Source organism: Mixophyes fleayi, chromosome 3 (assembly GCF_038048845.1).
Source record: "Mixophyes fleayi isolate aMixFle1 chromosome 3, aMixFle1.hap1, whole genome shotgun sequence".
Lineage (NCBI taxonomy): Eukaryota > Metazoa > Chordata > Amphibia > Anura > Limnodynastidae > Mixophyes > Mixophyes fleayi.
The window spans coordinates 74,466,867-74,483,635 of record NC_134404.1 but is presented as its reverse complement, the minus strand read 5'-3'; the positions used below and the strand labels follow the sequence as shown (position 1 = coordinate 74,483,635).

The 16,769-nt window shown below is 39.3% G+C and overlaps 1 long non-coding RNA gene across 1 annotated transcript in view; it reads left to right on the top strand.

Moving 5' to 3' along the window:
- LOC142143738 (uncharacterized) overlaps positions 1–16,769 on the top strand; it is a 713,023-nt gene that overhangs the window by 511,807 nt on the left and 184,447 nt on the right. The gene's annotated exons all lie outside the window — the stretch shown is intronic.

The window sequence follows — 16,769 nt, the reverse complement described above, 5'->3', positions numbered from 1 at the left end:
GATGAACGAAGTATATTGGTTAATATTGTTTTATTGGTCGATTGCACTCAGTATGCCGCGCTACACGTGGCATACGGCGATCGCACGGTAAAATACGCACGTACACACTCGCATTACAACATTTAGTTATTCATATTCATATTGGTTCCGTTACACAGTAATTTATGAGCAGATAGTATTTAGTTTATTATTAGTTTATATATTATGATTATATGTACACTTCAGTGTTATTTAAGGTTCAGGTTATAGGAAATGTGTCATGTCTGATATCATTCTAATCCCCTTTTCATCAGCAGCTGTCCGGTTTCATCGCCGAAGAGATTGCATATTGCATACTCTAGTTATTGATGTTAGGCACTATCTTGTCAGATTGATATCAGACTGTAAAATGCTAATGGACTAGTTGTAACTGGTTTCTGGGCGGGAGAATCATCTGGAATGTTGACCTCAGCCTTTGAGGGGGTTGTTTGAACTAGTCTATGACCTGTTTACCCTGGACCTATAGAAGCAAGCTACGTCATCTGCATTGTTCTCTCTGTAACACTGAATGTATATATATATACATAGCTGCGCTCCCAGTTGTCAGTCTTCTCTGACCACAGTATTCAAGGGTGAACTACTGTACACTGGTGCCCGTGGTAGCGCAGCATAGCGCAGCGGTATGTATGTATCTTTTGGTATTGGCTGTACTGTACTGTATAATAATATAATAATGTATTGAACTGTTAACTATTTACATCTGCTAAAATAAATCACTTTGTGCGTTGGAAACACAATACAATCGCCTATGCAATGCTTATTAGAAAACGATAGAATTACTTTAATAATTTAGGGGCTCTGAGTTTGGAGGTTACGTTATCGGCAGGTATGCAATGCTTACGGTTTTCGGTTCCTTAACAAAGGGTGGATTGACGGACGCGTCTCATACGGGAAAGAACGCAATGTGTTCAAGACCTGTGGTTCACTCTGTGTTGCGAAACCGAATGTCCGTTGTTGCATAATCTGAAGGAATGCTAACTTGAATCTAGGGACAAGAAAGAAAAATGTTTCTTTTTATTGTCCTTTTACGTTTTAAATGGTATTGCATTGCATAGGGTATGTGTACTTCCTGCATTGAGTATGTGAACTTCCGGTATTGTTGCCACGTGTGTAAACAGTCATGTTCATTGTCTATTATATATGCATAGTGTAATCACTTGGTAAAATCTCTGAAAAGATAGTGCCATTGTTTGGGAAAGTTATTTTCTGCGCAGAAAACTAAGGTGTATGTGTTTGTTGATTTTGAAGTGAAAGTTGCTACTGTTAAAAAGACAGGGATATCGGTTGCCGTTTGACGAGGCGGGCTGGACAACCGAGGTTAAGTATACAAGGCAGGTATACTGGCAGCAAAAGCTCTGTTAAAAGAGGCTTTTGAAACTTTTTTCCCAATAATAATCGCAAAGTTTAGCGATAATTAGTATCGCTAAGCGGTGCGATAGGACTGCATGGTTTATTGTGCAACTGTGCTTGTGATTTGGGTTGAACGGCTGTAGGAATTACGCTGGTAAGGCGGGTAAACTCCGATGCTACCAGTTCAGTAATATACTCAACAGATTTTTGTGGTAGAGCCAGGGTATCGAGGAGCTGATAGCCCTGTGGACCACAGTGATATTTCTGGGTTAGGAGGTGTGTGTGGGCGTAGCCTGTGAAACCCGTCCACAAATAAAATAAAAAAAATAAATACAAATAAATAAATCTCTAGTTGGTTCTGTTTGAAAGGAGAACAGGTAAAAAGGCCCTGTTTGCGTAGCGTTGAGAAATAGGTTGTTTTCACAATGGGTGCAAAGCAAACACTAGAGGGGGTTGATATTGTGCTGCCTAAGGAAGGACCAAGTGGTTTGGCGAGGTTCCGTATGTTTAAAAAGTATGGTGCATACGCAACAGCGAATTGTGACAAATGGGTCAAGATGACCCGAGAGTGTGTGAAACCTTTCCCAAACATAGGTAGTTTTGACTCAGAGGTGTTAAATAATGTTAGAGATAAAGTGTGGTTGATTAAATCAACAAAAACGAGAATTGAACATGATGACTGTTTAAAATTGTGGCAACAAGAAGGGTACACATGGCAAGGAAGCGCGTGCTCAGCGGAAGTAAGCGTACCGGAAATAAGCGTTCCGGAAGCGTGCGTTGCAAAGCGTGGAGAACTGAGCGCTAGCGCGCCCCCGACAAATTCAGTCGAGGCGATAAGTACAGCCAATACCAAAAATGTAAAAACTGTAACTAGTAAGTTGTATCTTGTTTTAAGTAATGTTAAAAGTAATGTTTCAGGACAAAGAAAAGAACGATCCCACCAGCAGGGGCAGCGGCTGAAAGTGGTGAGAATAATGTAAAGGTTAACACAGGGGGAGACATCCAGTGTACTGCAACAGCAATTCCAACAATTAGTTCAGAATGTAGGGATTTGGTAGGCTTACATCCTGTCCGCACAACAGCAGTTCCAAATGGGGAGATGGACAGAGATGGTGAAGTTCCCTTAAAACATGTAGCAAAGCATGATCCATAGACTAGGTCTGAAATGTTTTCAATTTTGTCTGATTTCCCTGATCCTAGAAAAGATTTGGCCAAATGTCAGAAGTTTATTAGATATTATGGTAATATGTACGAGCCAACTAATAACGATTGGCGAGTATTATTGAAGACCTGTCTTCCGCTCAATACTGATATACAAAAATTTATTAAGGATTGTATGTTGGAGAAGGATATATCCTCAACAGAGGGCGATAACCATGAAAATATTAACCACATAATTTCTCAGTTGGCCATATACTTTTCTACGATAGTGGAGTGGAGTAAAATTTTTACTATCAAACAAAAGGACAGTGAAAATGCAACAGACTATTTTTGCAGTGCTCAGATAGCGATGGCCAAATCTTTGTTGATTTTGCTTGTTTGTTTTATGTTGTCACATACTTGCTTTTCTGATCGCTGGCCGATGGTAAAGAATGGAAATGTTTGTTTCATTTGCTGTTTTAAGATAACTATCTTGTTTTCCTTCTCACAGATAAGGGTACACAAAAGAAATATAGACTTAGGGGTAAATGTATCATACCCCGGTTTTTGCAACTCGCGGGAGATCGGCGTCTTCGCAGCTTAAATTTAAAGCGGCACTGCCTTGTAAAGGGAAGTTTCCCTTTACAAGCCAGCGCCGCTTTAAATTTTAGCTGTCAACTCGCCAATTCCCGGCGAGTTGAAAAAACCGGGGTATGATACATTTACCCCTTAGTGTTTAAAGGGGTGGGATAGAGAAATAGAAGAATTACTCTTGAAAGACAAATTAACAATGGATCATTGGAGCATTCTTTGTTTTAGGCTGCAGTGACTCATGATGATTTGTTTGGCTGAGAATCATTATCCAAAAATGAAGTATGTACATACTTTGCTCCAAAATATCGTTTTATGTATCTCAGATGAGTCATCAAGAGTTAATTTTTACATTTCTCTGTCATAAGTCAGGAAGTCCATTGAAAAGGTATGTAGTTAATGTGATACCGAGTTCTTAATGAACAAATGACGGACGACACTGGATTGCATGGTTGATGTAAGACCTCCTAGTCAAGTATGAGGAGGGGTCATAGTTTAGCAAATAGCTAAGGGGATTAGTGAAATGAATACAGCCATTTTCCTATTGAGTCCAATCCAGCTGTCATTTTTGCTGTAAAATCTCCCTTTCTGCATGTATGTTTGTTTTCAAACCCTTGTATTCAAATCTTGTATTCCTTTTATTCATTGCTTTCTTATTTCTCATTCTTTACATCTATGCTAGTATCTCTCTCTCTCTCTCTCTCTCTCTCTCTCTCTGCTCTTGTATAGATACGAAAAGACATAGACACAGTCTCATTAATGGGGCTAAAATATTTTTTTACATAAGACAAACTCAGGGATATACACACTAGATTGACATGAGTTTCAGAAACAGTCAGGGGTTTGGTGTTATGTGTATAGAAGCTGCTAATGTTGTTAAGCAGAAAGTTTTGTGTGAAAAGAAAATGATTCATGTTTTTTTATTTAGAATGCATATCTGCTTTTTGCCTCCTGTACAAAGTGTGCCTTTATATTTATGCACAAAGGGTGGAGAGATTGCTAGACGTTAGGCATACAGATATGCATCTCTGTGTAGAACATTGGAGTAGGATTTTTGCCACAAGATATGACATAATGTGAAACCCTAGAAAATGTAGAACTTTCGTGTTTTATATTTTTTACTGTTAAACTGACATTTACTGGATACTGTTAAATTTGAAGAAAGTGTTATAGAAATAGACCCCTTTGTCTTTCTCACTTAGTCAAGTAGCTGAATGTGAGGTACTGAGAATGGCATGTGAGTTGGCAGAGGGAAAATCGATTGATATACATTGGCCTTCAGCATTTTTCTAGTCTAGGGGGCGATGTTGAGTTGACTGAAAAATCTTTTTTTTATAGCAATACCAGCACATGAGTAGGACACTACATAGAGGACTTTACACAGTGACACAGTTACCAACTGAAGTAGCTGCTAGTAAAGTCCACACTTACACACACGACCATACATCGCTGTCACGCAAGGGCAAACATAGCTGTCAAATAGACAGCAGGGTTTTATGTGACAGCTAACAAATCTATGTTTTGTTTTGTTTTTTGTTGTATTGTTTTAGTTTTAAAATGTGAACACACACACACACACACATGCACGCATACACATATTGGTTAATATATGAAGATTTATGTTACCTGAAGAATAAACTGGAAGGTGAAGAGATGTGGTGAGGAGTCTGGCGGACTCTGGAGAGATGGACGAGGTAGACCAGTAGCTCCCAGAGTGTATTTTCCAGACCTAGCGGAGGCAGCACATGGTCTGGCTCAGATGAGTACAGAAGGTATGCGTAAGCTGGTAAGAGAATATTGGGGTGCACCAGACATTTCTTCTCAAGCTAGTAGGACGGCAACGTCCTGTCTTGATTAAGAGAATGTCAGGAAAATGATACCAATAGAGCCATCCCATATCCCTCCTGCAGATGGGTTTTTCTCCAGGTAAAACAAATACACGTCATCCAATTACCACCATGCAGGATCCTCAAGTATACACTGGTGTAGCAATGAAATATGTCTGGGTAAAGGTGTATTGAAATGTGTCTAATGTATTACTGTGTCATACTCAAAGCTTTTGTTATTCAATGTGATAGCCCTAGAGTTATAATAGGTGATAGGGGTATTCATTGTATTGATAATAAATGTATAACGTATGAGTAGTGGTAACAAATTACATGCTTTCGATTAGCCCCAAACCAGTGTGAACATAAAGTAACGATACTAGTTAGAATGAATTGAATAGAACGAGAGTTGGAACTTGATTGAGGTGGCTGATAGCTTCGGCCACTAGTCCTTCCCCGCTATCAAAGTCACTCCTAGGCAGCATCTTAACTTGTTGGCTTTTGAAATGTTCTTGACCCCTCTTGGGATGAATTTGTAACTAAGAGACTAGTTTAGCCCTTGAGAGGTAAACAGTGAGACGGCAACCGAGAACGGTCAAAACACTGTTTCCTGAAAAGAAACACTAACTGTCAGGATGTTGGACCGGGAGAGTAAGTTGTGGAACAGCAAGTTCTTAGGTTCAGGTTATTTGGCAGACAAGTGCCAAGTGTAAGCTACCAGCACCAAGAGTAGCAGAGACACTGGTACCCATTCCACCCACTGCAGAGGAGCCAACACTCAGAGAAGGGTCCAACGGCACTCATGAATCTGTTCTGGAAGGCCTCGAATGCAGTTAGTAGCACCTGAGCCAAAGGCTAAGACAGCTGTCCATCATGAAGTTGTAGTTTTCCTGTTTTGTGTTTCTCTCGTTTCATCCTCTTCTCAGGATGGTCAATTCTTTTAATTGTTAACAGGTGACAGAGGCTGGTTCAAGTAATGATATTGAGGGGTTGGTGATGAAGGAGAAGTTAGTAGCATAATCGGTCCAGCCAATTACTCTATTCAATTCAGGGGGTAAAGAAAAATTTGGAAACCTTGGAGCTTGGAGAAAGTGCGAGGGGCTATTGTCTGAGTAACATTACGTCCGTAAGTACGTTGACCACATAGTTAAAAAAGAGGTACACCCAGCGATGCCAGTCCAGTAATATTCGGACTTGAGCAGGCATCCTTGAGAATGATTATCATTCTTGGGTGGGTAAGGTTTGAGACCAAACATAGTGCTGGGCGTGCTCTCACGTGCCTTAGTGATTATATCAAGTAGGATTAGTTCTCTTTCCACTAAATATTCTTGAGATACCCGAATAATGGGTGGGAGGTCACTAGGGGAAAAGTACAACACCTAGGTCCCTTAGTCTGGAGTCTCCCAATAGTTTGCAAGTCGATCACTAATTCATGTACAAAGAAACCTGAGTATTGGGAGACTGGGAAGAACGAACAGACAATAGCCCGCCCACAAGTGTTGATGAAAAGAACTGATGACATAATTAGAAGTGTGTATATTAACGCAAAGCTGAAGGAGATTGTATATGACATTATTGATAGACATAGGATCATGTTATTGATGAACATGAAGTGTTTAAATGTATTCTGAGCTTATAGACATGCGTTGGACAGATGAACCTGTTAAACTTGAAGAACTGTAGTAGAGTATTCTGTATAACTGATACATGTTCTATTGTACTCTGTACCTTTCCAAATAATGTATTACGTGTTTTATTGCACCCTTGAAGGGCATACAAAAGGTTACCTCCAAGCTCCAGAAGTGTACGGTCTATAGTAAAAGAAGAAGTCGTTTTGAGGATTAAGACTCTCTCTTATGATAACTTGTTTAGATCTACAAACAGCGTGGTCATACAACAAGGGGGACTTGCATTACAAAACAATGAAACGTGTTACTGAGGTCCTGCATATAACATCTTTAAGGTGATAGTTTATAATACTATCAAAGATTGGAACTGTCGAGGTCGTATAATTGGATGAACGAAAGTATATTGGTTAATATTGTTTTATTGGTCAATTGCACTCAGGCATACGGCGATCGCACGGTAAAATACGCACGCACACACTCGCATTACAACATTTAGTTATTCATATTCATATTGGTTTCGTTACACAGTAATTTATAAACAGATAGCATTTAGTTTATTATTAGTTTATATATTATTATTATATGTACACTTCAGTGTTATTTAAGGTTCAGGTCATAGGAAATGTGTCATGTCTGATATCATTCTTATCCCTTATTCATCAGCAGCTGTCCGGTTCTATCGCCGAAGAGATCGCATATTGCATACTCTAGTTATTGATGTTAGGCACTATCTTGTCAGATTGATATCAGACTGTAAAATGCTAATGGACTAGTTGTAACTGGTTTCTGGGCGGGAGAATCATCTGGAATGTTGACCACAGCCTTTGAGGGGGTTGTTTGATCTAGTCTATGACCTGTTTACCCTGGACCTATAGAAGCAAGCTACGTCATCTGCATTGTTCTCTCTGTAACACTGAGTGTATATATAATCATAGCTGCGCTCCCAGTTGTCAGTCTTCTCTGACCACAGTATTCAAGGCTGAACTACTGTTCACTGGTGCCCGCGGTAGCGCAGCGGTATGTATGTATCTTTTGGTATTGGCTGTACTGTACTGTATAATAATATAATAATGTATTGAACTGTTAACTATTTACATCTGCTAAAATAAATCACTTTGTGCATTGGAAACACAATACAATAGCCTATGCAATGCTTATTTGAAAACTATAGAATTTATTTAATACAACCAATCAGATTCTAGTTGTCATTTTGTAGAATGTACTAAATAAATGCTAACTAGAATCTGATTGGTTGCTATAGGCAATATCTCCACTCTTTCAAACCTGCAGCTTGATAAATGTATCCCCTACTCAGACAGGCTACACAATGTAATTTGTAGGCTTCACTATTATAATAATAATGAAGAAATCATCAGACGCAACAGGTGCCTAGAAGGAATAGATTTTGAAGGCCAGAAGATTCCAATCTTTCAGGACTTATCCTAGAATACTCTCCAACAAAGACACTTGTTACGTCCTCTGAAAGATATCCTCCAAAATGAAAACATCAAAGACAGAAATACAGATGTAGCTTCCCTTTAAGCCTACCCCACAATGAAAAGTGGGCCACTCTGAATGACCCGGTGTTACGTTTCACGGGAGACTCCTATTAGTCAGAGTTGACACAGGCCTACCCAGGGCGCAGAATCTAACGGACCCCCTCGGTTTTCACCAAGAACCGCCGCAGGGCGGGGTGGATTTTGCTGCCGGAAACCTGCAGGTCGCGGCCCCTAGGTTAGCCCCCTGACGTAATAGCAGACTCTGAAGCGGTAAGCAGGGCAGGATAATTAGCTGAAATGGATCAGCACAGACTGAAGATTTCTGACACGTATAGTGGAGCACCGGGTCGGATACACTGAAGCGATACCACAGTAGGAGAGTCGCAGGGTCAGATACACTGGAGCACGGGCAGCTGAGAAGTCAATATAAATAGCCAAGTCGGATACACAGAATGTCAGCAGGATGATCCAGAAGCAATGGTCAAGCAAGGCAGAGGTCATACACAGAGGAAGCACCAGGAGTCAGCACAGGATACACAGAGGGAGAGAGCCAGACACCAAGCTGTAACTTGTTGCTCTGACACAGGCAGTATGTCAAAGCAAGCAAGATAAAGGAGGAAGGGATTTCAAATTCCCCGCCTGCATGTCACATGACCTCAGCCGCGCGCCACCGGATGAAAGGAACATCGGCTGCGATCGAGAACAGGAACGAGGAGAGGTAAGTTCCTTACACCCTGAGGACTTGGGCAAATACTGCGACACATTAGATCTTGGGAAAATATCACTTCCGGACTGTCATTTCGCCTGTTCTCAACTAGACCTGCCGGATGTACCATGTACTGAAAAATGGCAGACAGTCAGACGCTACAAACAGAAAAAACTATCTTTTACTGGGAAAGAAAGCCCCATGTGCCAACTTAGTTTTACAATCATTTTATAAGTTTGAGTAGAAGTTATTCTTGTTTACTCCCTGATGAATTTTAAAAATTCTTTACCCTTTTATTGTCAATAAACTTGTTTACAAGAAGTTAGACCCATTAATAAGAAAAAGCCTTGTAATTAAAGCCTAGTTTTATGGCAGTCTCTCATTCACTCCTCTGTTGAATCTCATCTACCCTGTGGGTATTAAGCATTTGCAAACTCTTTACACCCATGTTCCATATATTCAGAATACTGTTTGCAATATTGATATTGACTGTTCAAAAAAGGATAACTATATATGAAATACAAATGCTCTGAACGCTATCCCCAAATTAGAAACGAGACAATTTCAACGTGTCTTTTTGCAACGACAACCCAGAAAATAAATTCAAAGGTGTAGCCATCATTTTTTGTTCACATTTCCCTAGCAGAATTTTTAATCCATCCAGAGCCGGAACTAGCAAGTTGTGGGCCCCGGTGCAGGGAAGCAGGGAGGAGGGAACTGGGGTCCACAGCTCACTAGTTCCTCTGCAGCAGGCCCTATTATCTCCATGGGCACCAGTGCACTGCACCTGCTGCACCACTGGTAGTTGCGCCACTGAATCCATCTACTCGGAGAGAGCAGAGGTATATTTGTAAAGGCGCCCTTCTTTCATGGGACCCACCAGAACAAGGGTAGACCTTGTGGTGCCACCTGTCTGGAACAGGTGCCAGTGGGACTGTTAAAACAGCAGCTATTACTGTCTTAAAAGCCTTGGTGGCACTGGGTTCCAGACATGTCTGTGTTCAGTTAGCCTATGCATTTTCATGGCTTTGAAGAATTAATATTATAAGAATATAAAGATGAATACTCTGCCTAGAATCCATTATATATTTTAAACCATACCCATTCTGATCCCAAACCACTCATGTAAAAAAATTGCTTCTGAAGCACTTAAATAATGCAGTGAAGGCTGTAATACCTGCCCACTGGAGATATGACAAATGTCCATCAAGCACTGACTGGTTTAATAGGATCGATTTTTACATGTTTATGGAAGGCATCATTCTTTCAACCCAAAGCAAATTCACAGAATTCACATCGATCTGGTTCAGCTGGCTAACATTCAACGAATCCAACACACACTGGTCATTCTTGGACTAGTCTTAGATCCAAAACCCAATAACATCATCCAGCTAAACCAGCCTCCTAATCCCAAATAATTTACCTTTGTTGTGCACACTAAGATATTTTGAAAATGGCCACAATTTTCATGTACCTCTTAAACAATAATATTTAAGGGTATCATCCTGTTGTTTTATATAATTGTAGAAATTAGACAATATTCTATCCATAAAGGACTTTAACATTTTACTGTGCCTTGACTAGATCTCCCCCCACCTACCGGGGGGAGATGATTTGTGACAAAGCAGATTATTGGTTCAAAGCAAATCTATACTTAACTTCTGTACCTTTATTCTCTATTTGACAATCTTGGAGTGGTCATCTAATGGGCAAAAATAAGAAAGGCCAGTCCAAGCGCATTCACGAAAAAACCCACAGAAACACCTAGACGTCAGGATATACGGTAATATCTTCATTCTACAGCTACTTCTCCAGAACAAGATAATAGTTCTCCATCCTCGCCAGAGGTTTCCAAGTCTGCAGAAATGGCTACCTCAACTATTTCTACCTTTATTGATTGTTCTGTGAGTCCCAATCAAGATATCGGGGCGATCTTACAATAAGTAAAATCCTTACCCACAAAGGCTGAGCTTCCTTCTAAGAGATATTTTGAATTATTGGAGATCAGACTTAAGGAAACAGTTTAAAAAGAAGTTGCAATTCTGCAGGCCGATCTGACCCGACTATCATCAAGAATGTCTACATTAGAAGATTTTAAGGATGAGGTCATAGCACGTCATGATCTTAATGATACGGTAGCTCAACAAGCTCAAAAATTACAACTACTACAAAGCAGAGTTGATAATCTTGATAACAGGGGCCGCAGAAACAATTTGCAAATTCGTGGGATTCCTGAGGACATATTTACACAAGATTTAATTGCCTTTCTCACTAAGGTTTTTAATAAAATTCTAGAACAGGACCTTACCACCAACATTCAATTTGACAGAGCCAATAGGGCCCTCAGACCGCGAGGTTCTCCATCTGAATGCCCAAGAGATGTAATCTGTTGGCTTCATTATTATGTACAGAAGGAAGCAACTCTCCAAAAATCTAGGAAATTGGATGCAATAAACTACGATAGCAACAGACTTCAGATATTCCAAGATCTCTCATGGCATACCTTACAACTACGCCGTATGCTCAAACCCTTGACAGACATATTACGTTCTAAGAATATTAAATATTGTTGGGGATTTCCTCTCAACCTACAAGTGTCCAACAACCGAAAGACAGAGTTTTCTGAGAACACCCCAGGACATTAAGCCTTTCTGTTCTCACTTGGGTTTAATGGAGGTAGAACTCCCGGAATGGCAACCGCAATTTGCCTGACCACAGCCAACTTGCAGTGTAACCTGGCAAAAAATAGGAAGCCCCAGAAATGAGACAAGGAGACATCAAGATCCACCAGAATCCTCAAATTCCTAATCTTATGCCTGTTTCTGGTCTGTTTAGTAATTCTTACAATAGGTGATTCTAGATTAGATAGATAAATAGATTAGAGAGAATAGATTAATTTTACTATGAGAATTGCTATGTGATGGTTATTGTTAGTTCTATTTTTATTAGTATTAATGTTTTATCCTATTGCAACTTTTTGATATACTTATAAGATGACTCTGTTAGTCACTGTCATTAACCCCCCCTTTATCTCCCACCACTGGAAGAAATTCGAAAGATGGTTGTGGCTTTTCCACACCCATTTCCCTGGAGCAATTTGAAGGTATACTATTTGTTATATCTTTGTTTGTTTTTTTAATCTCTATTTGTCTATGTTGTCTTTTCCTTTATGTAGCTTCCCTACCCTTACTTTCCCACCAGCCTTAAATTCAGTAACTCACTACATATGTATAAAGTCTAAGGTCATTTACTATTCACAAATGCCCAACCAACTATTTATTCTTGAGAACATCAGAAATGCTTTTTTGAATTACTCTGATCCACCATGACAGATAAACTTAAATTAGTTTCAATAAATGCCAAGGGTCCTAACCTTCCTGAAGATCACGGGCAGTAAAAGAAATGAGACACCTGGGAGCAGATGTTGTTTTCTTCCAAGAAACTCATTTTAAACAGGGATCTGCTCCACTGCTCTCAGATGGTTTCTATACGAACTCATATTTTAGTAATAATTGTAAAGGTAAGACTCTGGGGGGTAAATGTATCAAGCTGAGAGTTTTCTGGGGGGTTTGAAAAGTGGAGATATTGCCTATAGCAATCAATCAGATACTAGCTATCATTTTGTAGAATGTACTAAATAAATGATAGTTAGAATCTGATTGGTTTTTTTTGAAACCCGCCGGAAAACTCTCAGCTATTCTATTGCTATTGCTATTCTGTTTTCCAAAAGACTCCCTTTTTCAGATTTTCAAAAAATTTGTCTTGCTTAATGGAAGAGCACTCCTAATAAAGTGTTGTTTATTTGAAGTAACATACACTTTTGTAAACTTATATCTACCTAATCAAGGTCAACCACTGTTTATTTCACAGGTATTAGATAAAGTAGCAGAATACACAGAAGGAATTCTAATTGTGGGAGGTTATCTAAATTGGACTCTTCAACCAGAATTGGACACTTCCAGCAGTCGGACGAATGTACGCAGATCACAACACTGTAGGTTAGACGTACCCTTCATGAACACCAACTGGTCGACACATGGCGCCTGCAACATTCAGGGGAAAGAGATTACTCCTTTTTCTCTCACCCTCATGATGTATATTCACAAATTTATTATCTTTTCCTTTCACATAAGTTTCTTCCTAAGCTTTTAACAACATCAATTGATCAAATAACTTGGTCAGACCACGCACCCATATCATTGACTTTTCAACTTTCCCATTTAATGACTAGAAAATGCACTTGGCGTCTTAATGAGCTTCTTCTCCAAAACACATATTGTAAAGACCATTTAACAGCTGCTGTAGACGATTATATTTTTGATAATATTACTCCTGACGTCTCAGAAATAACTATCTGGGAAGCACATAAATGTGTCATAAGAGGTAAACTTATGGAGTTAGGCTCCCGCTTGAAGAAAGAAAAAATTGCATACCGTGATCATTTTTTCAAACAGATTAGAGATTTAGAAACAACACATAAATCCAAAATGTCTAAAGATCTATTAACAAGATTGACGGAGACGAGGACAGCACTTAATAATTTACTTTATGGCAAAGTTAAGTTAGATTTCCGGAGATGCCGCCACCGTTTCTTTAGATGGGGAAATAGACCAGGTACCATGTTGGCTAAGGCCTTACGTAAACAACGAGCAAAGACATACATTGCTATGATTAAAGACGGTAGTGATTGTGAATGTAAACTAACTTCAGATATAGCTAATGCCTTCCACACTTATTACACCAAACTATATAATCTTGAAACTTTAGAAAATGACACTGTAGGTAGTACGATCAGCTCAGATTACGACATATTTGAAGGAGATTGGCTTCCCCACTCTCTCAGATTCTAATATAGACAAGCTAGAACAACCCTTCACTGAAAGTGAGTTGAGGGAAGTAATTAAATCTACACCCTCGGGTAAAAGTCCAGGTCCTGATGGCTTCTCTATTTCATATTATAAGGGGGGTATTCAATTGTTAGTGAGATCCCCGGAAAACGAGCGCTCTAAAAATATTAGCGTTAATACAGTAACTACTCGCTGAATTTCATCTCGCAGCTCCCTGAGCTGCGAGATGAAATTCAGCGAGTAAACTACCGTATTAACGGTATTTACGCGCATATTACCGTATTAACGCTAATATATTTTGAGCGCTCGTTTTTCCGGCGATCTCGCTAACAATTGAATACCCCCATAAGACTTTTAAAGATAAGTTGATAACCCTGATGGTTTCGGCCTTTAATGCGATTTCTAGTGATTCCTTTTTTCTCCACACAAAGTCTGGAAGCCCATATAACGGTGCTTCCCAAAGAGGGGAAGGATCCTTCTCAATATGCAAGCTATAGGCCTATCTCCTTGTTGAACGTAGATGTTAAGTTGTATGCAAAACTTATTGCAAATAGACTTAAATCTATGCTTCCAGATCTAATTCATTCAGATCAGGTAGGTTTTGTCCCAGGTCGTGAGGCACGGGACAACACCACCAAGGTAATAGATTTGATTTATTTGGCCTCATGTTCAACATCGACTTCAATGCTTCTATCCACTGATGCAGAAAAGGCTTATAACTGTGTCCTATTGAAAATGTTTATTATCATATAGTTGCAAAAGATATTTTAATGCTTATAAGATGCAAGGATTTTTCTTCTATGTTTTAGTTGTATATGATGAGTTTTTAAATAAAAGAAAATAAAATAAATAGATATTGTAACAACAGTTGGGAACATAGTCATATATATTTTTATATTTCTTTACCTTCGAATATTTCTCCCTTGCGTATATATATATATATATATATATATATATATATCTAGTAATAGTGGTAGTCATTTTGCTGTCAATTTGCATACAATCTCCATGGCTAATTATCTTGATGTTGAATTTAGTAAATGAGGTACAAAAATTGGTGACTGACTCATTCTCTAAGCCTAATGACCACAACTATATATTGAAAGCTAACAAAGGCCATCCTCCAGTCTTACTAAAGAGTCTCATTAAACCAGAATATTTAAGGACTAAAAGAATTACAGGTAATATTAAATATAATGATCCATCTGACTGACTTACACAAAAATATGACCAAACTTCTAGAGCAAGTTACATTTATACTAACAACAGATTTACTAAAAAAAAAAAAAGCTACCCCCCAATAAATTCATAAAGGGGGGGATGACATAAGATCCTGTCATTTTAATCAAGAGTACTCATAGTGAGCAGATTAAACATAGTATTTACGTATATTGGAAAATGTTAACGACCAGAACAATTAGCTGTTCACCCTGATATATATATTTCAGAAAAGAAAAAAGCAGGTAATATATCTGGCACCTTAACCTATCTTTCTGGTTCTAACTATAGTTCCATCATTAAAGCTCCACTTTTGCTGAATGGGGACGCAATTCACGTCATCATGCAGTAGGGGGTGGGGCCTGATAATGCAAATTTGCATCTTTCATGGCCCCACCACCTGCTGTGCAGTGATGCAAATCACGTGTACACTCATGTGGACTTCCCCTCCTGAAACTCCCAGAGGGAAGGTTAAAAAATAGGCAAGTATATTTTAAATTCATGGATTCCAAACATGTAAAAGTGAGAATGTAAGTTATCTTATTAAAGTTGTATTACTGCCTAGGATATTTTTTTTAACAGAGGTTAACAGGCCTCCTCCGTTTCTCTCACCCCCAGACTTTAAGCCATGCTGATGGGAGTTGGGGTGAGCAAAACTGGAGAGCTTGCGGCTTCTGATTGATCTTAACGTTCACACTTGAACCCCCCCCCCCCTTCAGCAATAATACAGAACCTGCAAAAATTTTATGTTTGCAGGTTCTGTATTATTTTGATGGAATTATCATAATCATTACCACCCTCTACACAGCTAACACAAGACAACAACCCTCTGAACAACATTGCTGTGTGACTGATCACACAGCCCACTGAATACATTTTACCTTTGCATTCTAGCTGGTCCAATGTGCAATATGATGTAGCATATGTCCCTGTGTTTCAAACTCCCATTGTCCCATAGATTGTAAGCTTGCGAGCAGGGTTCTCTTACCACTCTGTCTGTATGTATTACCCAGTATTGTCTTACAAATGCTTGTTCCCAATTGTAAAGCACTTTGGAATTTGCTGGCACTATATTAATAAATGTTGCTGATCACCATCATCTGGGGCGGGGGGCATCGGTCCCCCGGGCCGCTCCGTCTGACCCCTGTTCGGGCTGCCCCCCCCCGTGAATGCACGTTTTTTTGTTAATACTTACCTGCGTCCCCCATCGCAAAACACGCTATGCGGCCGCGGCAGCGCACAGGCGGCTGCATCACGATAGGCGATGCGGCCGCGTCATTGATGAGGCGGCCGCATCGCCTGTCATGTGATGCGGCCGCCTGTGCGCCCCCGGGCTGAGACTCGCCAGCCCGCCTCTGATCATCATCATCAACATTTATTTATCTAGGGCCAGCAAATTCCGTAACGTTTTACAATTGAGAACAAGCATTAATAAGACAATACTGGGTAATACATACAGACAGAGAGGTAAGAGAACCCTGCTCACAAGCGTACAATCTAAGGGATGATGATCATCATAATCTATTTATATAGTGCCAGCAAATTCCGTAGCTCTTTACAATTGGGAACAAACAAAATAATAAAACAATACTGGGTAATACAGAGAGGTAATGAATGATATGTTAGGACTAAATAGAATTTTGTATATTTCAATAACCTGTACTTATACATTTTTATACTGGTATATTTTGCTATGTATATTGAAGCCTGATATAAAGCACAAGAGCTTTTATTTTTATTTTCACAAAATTTTAGATGTAATAATGTCTAATCACTTTCATTAATTAAAGAATATAAAAGTGGCATTTCTTTGTTACTCACAAACCTGTTACATAATTGATTTATTCACTGATTTTGATTGTCCCTTAACAATCATGTAATACTGTTTAATAAATATTCTCTGAAATAGAGCTTGAAGCACATCC